General features: G+C 38.8%; 2 long non-coding RNA genes across 3 annotated transcripts; one reads left to right on the top strand and one right to left on the bottom strand.

Moving 5' to 3' along the window:
- The first annotated feature begins 2,460 nt into the window (after positions 1–2,460).
- Positions 2,461–3,239, top strand: LOC149106918 (uncharacterized). 2 transcript variants are annotated; one of them, XR_016209905.1, is made up of 3 exons: positions 2,461–2,573; positions 2,693–2,829; positions 3,146–3,239. It is a non-coding gene; the product is annotated as an uncharacterized LOC149106918 (long non-coding RNA). The 2 variants fall into 2 exon arrangements; XR_016209904.1 differs by lacking the exon at positions 2,461–2,573 and having other exon boundaries at positions 2,583–2,829.
- A 2,887-nt stretch (positions 3,240–6,126) lies between these two features.
- Positions 6,127–8,553, bottom strand: LOC149106917 (uncharacterized). Its single transcript, XR_016209906.1, has 2 exons — positions 7,430–8,553; positions 6,127–6,480 (listed from the first exon to the last, which is right to left on the bottom strand). It is a non-coding gene; the product is annotated as an uncharacterized LOC149106917 (long non-coding RNA).
- Positions 8,554–10,478: the final 1,925 nt, after the last annotated feature.

The raw sequence follows: 10,478 nt of genomic DNA, 5'->3' as shown, positions 1-10,478 counted from the left end.
GTCCTAATGTTTTAACTTTGGATTCCGGCCACTTTAATTCCTTTCCTGGCAGAGAAAGTTTGTCGTTTCCAATACTAGAACCGATCCAAAGGGCTTCCGTTTTCTTCTCATTGAATTTCAGACCGGAGGCTTTACTAAATTCATCTAACATGCTAAGGGCAGAGAGAAGAGCTTGTTCTGACCCGTCTAAAATCAGTGTAGTATCGTCGGCATATTGGCTAATTTTAATTTCATTGTTGTTAACACATATACCTTTTATGTTCACATTGTTTCTGATTGCTTTGGCCAATACTTCCGCTGAAAGGATAAATAAATAAGGAGATAGGGGACAACCTTGTCTAACACCTCTTTGGATCTGAAAGAAATTACTGGACCAGCCGTTATTCAGAACACAGCTTTCCGTTTTACAGTAAAGAGCTTTTATCCAATTAGTGATCGATGGACCAAAACCAAAGTAGCGCATGCTTTCGTAGATGAAAGACCACTCTAGTGAGTCAAAAGCTTTTTCGAAATCGATAAATAGTAGTAAGCCTGGAATATTATTTTCTGCGGCATAGCGAATGATACTGTCTATGAGCCGGATGTTTCCTCCAATAAATCTTCCTTTCATAAACCCTGTCTGATCCTTGTTAATAAGTCTTGGGAGAACTGATTTAATACGATTTGCAATAGCTTTTGCAGCAATCTTATAGTCAGTATTCAGGAGAGTTATTGGACGCCAATTTTTAACGAAATAGAGTTCCGCGTCTTTTTTGGGAATTAGTTTAATGATACCACGTCTTTGTGTTATGGAGAGGCAGCCAGATTCTAAAGCGCAATTAAGCGCGGAGATCAAGAGGGAGGAGATATCTTTCCAGAAAACTTTATAAAATTCGGCTGGGAGACCGTCTGAACCAGGCGTCTTGCCCGAATCCATGCTTTTTACAGCTTCAGCACATTCCTTTTCAGACAAAGGACCCTCACAGCTCTCTTGTTCCTCGAGCCCTAACACAGTTTCAGTAACATAGTTAAGTCTTAGAATGTTGGCTTTCAACTCGCTCTTTGACTCTGGCTTGGCACAGTCTGTACTTTCTTTGTCTGGGTTTTGGTGACTTTTGACTTTTTTGTAGGGGGGGATGGGGGCGAGGAAGGGGTAGACTTCTCTACAGGAATTTTGAACAGAATAAAATGCGTACATGCAAGTCGTCCCTCATAAATTATCTTTGGTTTTGTCAGAAATACGCATACAGAGCTCACAATGGGGCCGACTTACATGTACTGGCTGTTTCTGTATAAGCTGTTTTCAGCACAACATAATTATTCCCAACCACTGCAAACTATGTTGTTCGCACATTATAACTTAAATGATGTTTATGTTACAGGGTGTATTAGCATGTTGCTCACGTTTCTGTTTACCTGAGGTGCACTTAGATAAACAGTTGAAGCGCTATAAGGACGGAGGGGCATTGCTGTTCTTGACTTTTTTATATAGCTGCAGGGCTTGTTAACAAATGTTTTCTTGTCTCCTTTGTTTCCTGTGACAAGACCAGGCATAAATTGAATGCTAGTGGTTAAGAACCTGAAATGTTCTTTCCTTTACACTAACCATCAATAACACTGTCGTCATTTAAGTCATCACTAAGTTCACTCTCAATATCTGAGAGATATGAGCCTGCAAGATCTGAAAAAGGTGTATGAAACTAAGTTTATTGATGACCCTTTTCTGCTGTAAATTTAAGGGACTAAATGTTATTGAATGCCATATGGGTGACAAGGCCCCGCCAAATAAAAATTATCAGATTCAACAAAACATAAAAGTTACAGTTCACAACATAAAAATAGCAATAAAATAATGTTTTTAAAGTATTTTGCCCATATCATTGACAAGTTGTCATTAGCATAACAATGACTTTAAAATAGAAGACTAAGAGATAGAAGTTAGTGATTCTTTAAACGATTTGCACTTTTTAACGGTTCCTTTTTACTCTGCATGAAAACTAAAAGATTCAATTCATTACTACATTTAAAGGCACTGCATCTGAAACCGTGTCATTTCCTGAGACTAAAAAGTGGGCTTTCAACTGAAGATTCCTCCTCTCACAGACGTTCAAAATCACAAGTCAAGATGTCATACATTGTAATACGTACTCTTTGACTTTGGCGTTGTATAATCACCATTCTCCTTAGCTGGGTTTTTACGAGTTTTGCATTTTTTTTTTTTGAGGGGCTGAATTCTTTGCAGGCATTTTGAGTGCTGTACAAGTAAAAACAAATCAATGTTAGAGTTATAAACAAATTATGCAAACTTATCTAAAGAACTCAAGACATTGTTATTGTGCGCATACTAACAATAACAAAAAAGAGGAGCAACGTCACGACCTGCGCATGTGCGAAATTTGGCTCCGTTCTCATTGAGATTCAAATGCATCCGCCATCTTGAATTTATCAGAGTTGTTAAATTTTGCTCGAATTTAACCGTTCTTGGTTAAAATTATTACGTCTTTTTGTCGCATGTAGATTTCTTCTCGTCGATCTACTTATTTTATCGCAGAGGCAAAATTATGGACGCAGAAGGGGCAAGAAAGGCTACGGTGGTGGGTTTCCCTCGACGCCATTACGTGACAGATTTGAATGTGTGAACTGTTTCGTAGTTTCTGGGAATATGCTCCAACGCAACGTCCATTTTCTCTCTCTTCTGTTCTTATCCTCTTAGGAAAATCGCATCTCCTGTTCGTGCGAAAGCGCTTGTTCCACGAAACAGAAAGCAAATGCAAATCGTGGCTGCCCTAAATGCAAGATGTGGAAGTGAGTGCACGTGTGGTTCGACAGCAAATCCGTGTCGAAAACACGGTGAGATTTCTTATTTATGCACTTAGCTTTGATGAAACATAGTTTGTAAGTAGATATTGAAGGCTGCACGCGAATGGAACAACTAGATTTCTGGCTATTTTTGGTTCTGTTTGTGTTCAAGTCTTCATATGTACATATATTCATGTGTACAGCATGTCTTTTTCATTTAGGCCAAACATTTCACCAAGCATAGAGCAGTTTCGAGTTTTTGCATTTTGAATTGTCTTTCCCTTTGGGCTGAGAAGGTTTCTAGGAGAGTTTGATTTTTCATATACAAAGTACAACTTTGACATGACTCTTTTTTTTTCATGTCAAGGCTGGTGCAAGTACAACTTCATTTGTGGCTGAAGAACACAGCCATACCAGACTGACAACAGGCCAAGTGAAGAGCAGGAGAGGATAAAATAAAATAGAGATGTGAGGGTCTGCTTGTATAGAAATACATTTTTTATTTATTTATTTGTTATTATTCCAAGAACAGAAATTTGCCTAAATATGGAAAAGACCACAAAAATCAAAGCTTGAACACCAATTCAAATGCATAAAGTTTAGCAAGGCAAGATTTGTTTTGTTCCTACGCTTAATTTTTTATATTTCTAGGCCCACTTGTGTACAAGCTGTGTGGCAGAAGCCTACCTAAAAGAACTGACAATTTAGATGAGATCATCGGTGAAAGTGACATTTCTCAACCCACCCCTGGCACACCCACAGAAGGACAGATGACAAGTGTGGATGTAATGCCTAACCCTGCACCTCCTTCTAGCAACTCGGCAATACCATGGTGCAAGTGTGGCATGTACCAAATTATGCCACAAGAAACAGACTGCGATGACAATAGCACGCATGTCTTCATAAAGGCAGCCTATTAGCAAAATATTGAAGGACCGTGGCCAGGGTTGAGCATAATAAAAATTTAAAAACGATCTCTGGCTAAAAATGTTTATAGATATACGATCTTTCGACTGTTAGATCTACGGTCTTCGACGGGCAAAGATGAATGACGAAATATGAATATAAATGAGTGAAATAAACAGAATGGACTATGTAAATTAATTATGAATGTGTATAAAAAGAATGTTGCATTGCCCAGGGAGTGGACAGGAATCGTTGACAGCATTTGGAGTCACCATAGTATGCCACGATTCTAATGTTTGCCTTATTCGGAAACTGCCTTTGTCAATTAAGGAGGCCTTGTTAAAGTCAATAGAATGTTCATGGGACCACGCATGGTTCGCAATTTTGGAGCCTTTAGCCGCTGTTTTGATATTTCTTATGTGTTCTTTTCTTCGGAGTTAAACGCTCTGCCAGTTTCACCGATATAACACCATGAACAATCGGCTCAAGGAATTTTGTAACCAACGTTGGTTTGTGAATCCGGAGCAGGACGAAATTTCGGGGCCGGGAACTGTTGTTGTAGAGTGGTCATCGGCTTATTTATGACCGAAATATCATGTTTTTTAGGACGAACTTAATCATGTTTACGTAGTGTTGGAGTCTAATGGCTATCCGTCCAACTTTATTCGTGATATACAAAGCAAGAAAACTCAACCATCGCCAAATTTACCCCCTGAGGAACTTGTTAGAATGTTTTTTAATTTGGTTGAACCTTCCGAGTCACGCAAGTCTTTCGCGTCTCTTCCATACGTCAAAGGTGTAACTGAGCCCTTGACCCGCGTCCTAAAAAAACATGATATTTCGGTCATAAATAAGCCGATGACCACTCTACAACAACAACAGTTCCCGGCCCCAAAATTTCGTCCTGCGCCGGATTCACAAACCAACGTTGGTTACAAAATTCCTTGCGCCGACTGTTCATGGTGTTATATCGGTGAAACTGGCAGAGCGTTTAACACCCGAAGAAAAGAGCACATAAGAAATATCAAAACAGCGGCTAAAGGCTCCAAAATTCCGAACCATGCGTGGTCCCATGAACGTTCTATTGACTTTAACAATTCCTGCCCACTCCCTGGGCAATACAACATTCCTTTTACACACATTCATAATTAATTTACATAGTCCATTCTTTTTATTTTTACTCATTTATATTCATATTTCGTCATTCATCTTTACCCGTCGAAGACTGTAGAACCAACAGTCGAAAGCTCGTATATCTATAAACATTTTTAGCCAGAGATCGTTTTTAAATTTTTATTATTAGCAAAATGTTCTCCATAGATACGGTTATCTGGGGAAAGGAAACCAGGTGTGCCCTTCCTGTGTAGTAACAGTTATCCATTGGCAATATCCCTCACACTGGAGTTTATATGGGATTCAGGGCTGATTAAACCAAAACAAATGCAAGTAACAAGTTCTTTTCCCCTGAAGAAAAGCCCACAAAGAAAGCATTTATAGTAATAGTGGACGAGGCACTTGTTTTGTTAATTTAAATCACCTCCACACCTGGTTTTCATCTTTATCATTGCACATTCAGGATGGGTGTTGGTTCATTATGCCAAGATAAATTGCATGCACAATACATGGTTCTGAGTTGAAAATTCACCAACAGCTAGTTCATGAATTTGTTACTTTTATAACAAGGCCAATGTTTATTACTGGAAAAAAAAATCAATACAGAAAAAAGATCAATAAGTTTAAGGTATAGACAGAAAAAAGACCAATAAAAACAAGGTATAGACTAGAAGAGCACACTGGGATTTTTAATGAACCAGATTTTCAAGCTACATCTCTAGGCAGGCTTGTGCAATTTTAAAAATATTTCCCTACAATTGATGGCAGTGCCAAAACCCAAAACGAAACCACTGAAATGAAACTCCTCACAACTGTCAACAGCCAACTGTAACCTGAGTGTTATTCAGGCTAACCAGAATTTAATAGGGCTAACCTGAGTACTATCTTGTTGTTTCATTTTGTTTGTAGGGCTGCAAATAACAGTTGGTCATCGGTCATTGGCTGACCAAAATTTGCTCATGTCCAACGAAATCCCAACTGTGGGTGGACATGATGTCTGGACAATTTTTTATCATAAATTACTTTACAGTAAGGGTAAATAAAGATCTACTGTAAGTAAATCTTACTTCTTTTGGTGATGCCCGACCACAATTTTTGTCTGACCAAGATGGTGTTTTGGTAGGACATATGTCCTTTCAAGAGAAAAAAATTATTTGCAACCCCTGGTTTGGTTATTTTGTTTCTGGTTTTAGTACCTGACCTATACAATTTCTCTAATTTTGCTAGCAATGTTTCATAATATCCAGTAGTTCCAAAAGACTTCGCTTTAATCAAACACCCTGGGACATACCGTATTTAATAACTAGTCATGGTCAGCACAGTCACCGAATAGTAATCAATACATTTTATTGACTATATAAATGTACTTTAGTGGAGATGTAATTTATTTTAGTGTGGGAGAGAAGCAAAAATTGGCTTGGTCATGTCATTGAAATGAAAGAATATTGGTACACAATGTAAAAAATAAACACTTTGTATGTTTGAGGACAATTTGAATTTGAAGCATCTACACTGTATTAGAAAAATAATTTATTTGACAGTATTGGAAGACAACTGTTCCCATGGAGATGCTCTAAAAGAGGCCGTATCTTGTAAACAGGACTTCCTTATATGTGTCAATAAGAGGCTGATGTGACTGTAATATCAACATTGGTAGAACTCACTGTAACATCAATATCTTCTCTGCAACAAAGACATTGAACACAACACTTATTAATCATACATTCAGTACATACATGCATAAGTAAAGCCTTGGAGCCAATGGCTCATAGCTGCTGGAGCTTATCCCGGTTTCTGTACAATGAAGCGGCTAGGAGTATTTCTACTCCCCCTGGATGGGATGCTAGTCCATTGCAGGTCACTCCCCCGCAATTTGTTAGGTTTCCCCAACAATTCGCCGGTACCCATTTATATTCCTGGGTGGAGAGAGGCACTGTGACAGTTAAGTGTCTTGCCCAAGAACACAACACTGTCTCCGCGGCCAGGGCTCGAACCTAGACCGCTCGCTCCAGGGACGAGCACACTAACCATACATGCATAAATATACTTTATTGGCTCAGCCGCATCTGGTCAATGTTTGAGTGCAACAAACAAAACAGTAACAAATATAAAAAAAAACTATCAAAATAAATGCAAAGTCACGCCAAATTAAATTTTGAGCATTACTGACAAGGATGCAGAGCACAAAGGGAATTTTGTATATTTGGATAACAGATGTAACATGTGGAGGGCAGGATAACTGAAAAAACATCAGTTACTTGACTGGGCCTTTATGATCATGACTGATCATCCACCCTTACAACAACAGAGCCAAGAGTTTATAGTAATAATAGTCCTGATGATGCACTAAATGACACACTTGTAAACCATACAGAATAGCAAGGCATACTAAATTTAAGTGGCAAATTGTTTTGTTTTGAAAGGGAAAATTTCACTTGTAGAAAAATCTAGTTCATACGCCCAGTTAGACTACATTAAAGTAAGTACGCAGGTTGTATTGACTATGAAGAAAACATATAAGAAGAAAATGGCGAAATGAATTGAATGAAACGACTACACATAGTCAATCCTCCTCTAATAAAAGTTAAAGTTGCGTGTGGTAACTTGTTTACGGTTGTATATATCAGCTCACCTTCAACATGGCGCCGTTATTTTGCGGAAGGGCTATCTTTCCGTATCTTCTTTCGTCTCGTATTTTCCTCTACTGACTTACTTTCCTTTATTTGAGAGGCAAAAGAATAGGAAACATGTAAAATGACCAGACAAACGGTACAAGCAAAGTGGCAAACTGCACGTGAAAGATAAACGAAAGGTACTTGCCTTCGTCGTTCTAGGGAAAGAAGGTGGGCAGTAAACGCTGAATCACTCCGATATTCGGCATAAATCATGGCAGATACTGACGAAGAATAAAAGCGGCAGTCTAGCAAAATCCTTCGATGGGCTTTTTACCAAAACGTTACTCCCTCAGAAACTGAAGTGTAAATCCTCTTCCGACCACTTGCAGATCGACGACCGCCTCGAGAAGACATCACACTGCATCACAACATCCACGAAAATTCACTCACAAAACATCAAACACGAGCCAAAAACTACATGTGAATACTCTACAACAATCAATTGACTTATAACCGCTATCAAAAGAATAGACCACTCAAGGATGGCAAAGATATTTTCCGATAAAGTTACGAGTACGTCCTCGCCGACTATTTTGAAAGTTTGAGGCTAAAACTTTCAAACTGTTTCGTGACCGCACGCGCATGCGCGACCGTGACCTACTCCTACATTCTCGTCCCCAGAGCCTCCGTTTCTTTTGGTCACGTGGTTGGAGAAATGGAGGGCTCTGGCATCAGCCATTACCGGATGTCCGTAAATCACGGACATCCGGTAACGCATGCGTAATTTTGGCCTGCATATCTGCTCATGCTCAGAAACTAATTCTGAGGGAGGGGAGAGAGGAATTGAGTATACTCTTCAGATGTAAACAGATCGGAACGTTGACATGTGTTTTCACTTCGCTGAAGTTTAAATAGGTGATTTAAGGTTAAAAAGAGAGTAGAAAGCGGCCTTAAATGCCGTCGCCGCTTCAAACACGATTGCAAGTTTGTCTAATATTTTACCAAAGGGTTTCGCTGTGCACGTTGTGGTGGACCGTCTAGAAAAATTCAGGGATCGATAGCTGTGTTGTTGTTGTTGTTTCTTCTCTTCATATTTGGTAAAAAGGAGAAGTTTAAAGAGCGAGGTGCAGTTGTTAAAGCTTTCAAGCAAAGTAATCAGGATACTGATTGGGCCCCTTGGGCCCTTTTTATTTCTATTGTATATAAATGATTTGCGTAATTGCCTCCAGCATTCCCAACCAAGGATGTACGCCGATGACACTAGTATTACTTTTGCTGGTAGTGACGTTGATGAAATAAATAGTTGTATTAATCTTGATTTGGAGAGAATTCGTGTGTGGCTTGCAGCCAACAAACTAACTTTAAATATGACAAAGACAGAATTTCCTTCTGATTGGTTCCAAGCAAAGGCTTTCAAATTTTACGGTGAATCCTACTGCTAATATCAACCAGTTTCCGATAAAACGAGTCTCGACTGTTAAATCCTTAGGTGTACACATTGATGAAAATCTTACTTGGGAGTGTCATATCAATGAGCTTTCCAAAAAGATTGCTTCTGGCATTAGCGCCATTAAACGTATTAGGTATTCGGTCCCGTATAATACTTTACTTTCCGTTTACAATTCATTAGTCCAACCTCATCTCGATTACTGCAGTTCGGTGTGGGGATCCTGTTCTAAACTCTTTCTCAAAAGTTACAAAAATCACAAAATCGGGCAGCACGCGTCATAACTTTTTCAAATTACGATCGTAATACTGATGAATTGTTGAGGATGGTCAACTGGGTTAAACTGGACCGCCAACGCCTTGTTAATAAATCAATAATGATGTACAAGATTGTAAATAATATGGTTCCGGAATATCTTTGTTCACGCTTTGTCTTCCGTTCCGATACTTTGACTTATAAGCTAAGAGATAGTGATGGTACGCTTGCTATCCCACAGCCCCACACTAATTACTGTAAAAGAAGTCTTTCTTACAGCGGAGTTGTACTATGGAATAGTCTGCCCTTGAATATTAGACAATCGCTCTCCCTTAATCAATTTAAATCTAAGTTGAAGAACTATGATTTTGACAGTGGTCTTATATAAATTTTATTTGTTTTTATACACGGCTTCCTTGTAAAGCAGGTTTTTATCATTTCTCTTATTCTAGTAGTTATTTACAATATTAAATTAGTTAGGTAGTTAGATTTATTTAAATTAAATATTGTATAGTCCTGAAGGAAATACCGTGTCTAAATAAAGATTTTACCTTTACCTTACCTTTAACTACAGTGGCGGGGGGGGGGGGACAGGGGGGTCAGAACCTCCCGCCTCCCGTACCCTGCTCTCCCGCTTCTCGTACCTTTATCTCCCGCCTCCCGCCCTTTTCCGTGCTGCTCCCGTCCCCTGCAAATTGGCAGAGTCAAAACACATTCTAGTCATTTAGCTTCGCAATTCTTAAGAGGCCCTGCGCCTAAGAAACGACCGATGATTTCCGGCTAAAAAATAAAATTGGCCGATTTTTATCTCCCAAGCAGAGGTTACCGAATACTATTTAAAAATGAATTTCTTTTGTTTCAGTTTCGCTTTAAACCAAAATATTGAGCCGCAAACTTTTTCCGTCTGATAACAGCAAAATCAGGCCGAAAATAAGCCCCCGCAAAAAAATGTTCAGAAATTACTATCGCAACGCAAAATAATGAGAAAACTACACAGTGTTGAAGAAAAAGGCCTTTTGATGTAATATAATTCGATAAACATCAAAAAACTGCCGAAGCGATTAACAAATAAAGTTTCAAATATTGCATACTAAATTAGATGGAGCGTTGGAGCTGATTTTAAAATAATTATTTCTCAAAAGTTCAACGCTTTTGAAAGCAATCACAGTGATTGTTACCGCCATATCGCGAAGCCAATCTCGATCGGTCTCCAAACATCGTTTAAAAAGGGAACAAACGTTAAAGTTTATTCACGACAACGAGTTTGACTGAAAATAGAACAAAAATAAACAATTATTTACAACATTAGACGGCTGAACGAACAAACCCCGAAAAACACAAACTTACAGCTTTTTCCCGAAATG

This window comes from Orbicella faveolata, unplaced genomic scaffold, assembly GCF_042242905.1.
Source record: "Orbicella faveolata isolate gen_17 unplaced genomic scaffold, um_ofav_v1 contig_3, whole genome shotgun sequence".
NCBI lineage: Eukaryota > Metazoa > Cnidaria > Anthozoa > Scleractinia > Merulinidae > Orbicella > Orbicella faveolata.
This window is presented reverse-complemented; position numbering and strand designations above follow the sequence as displayed.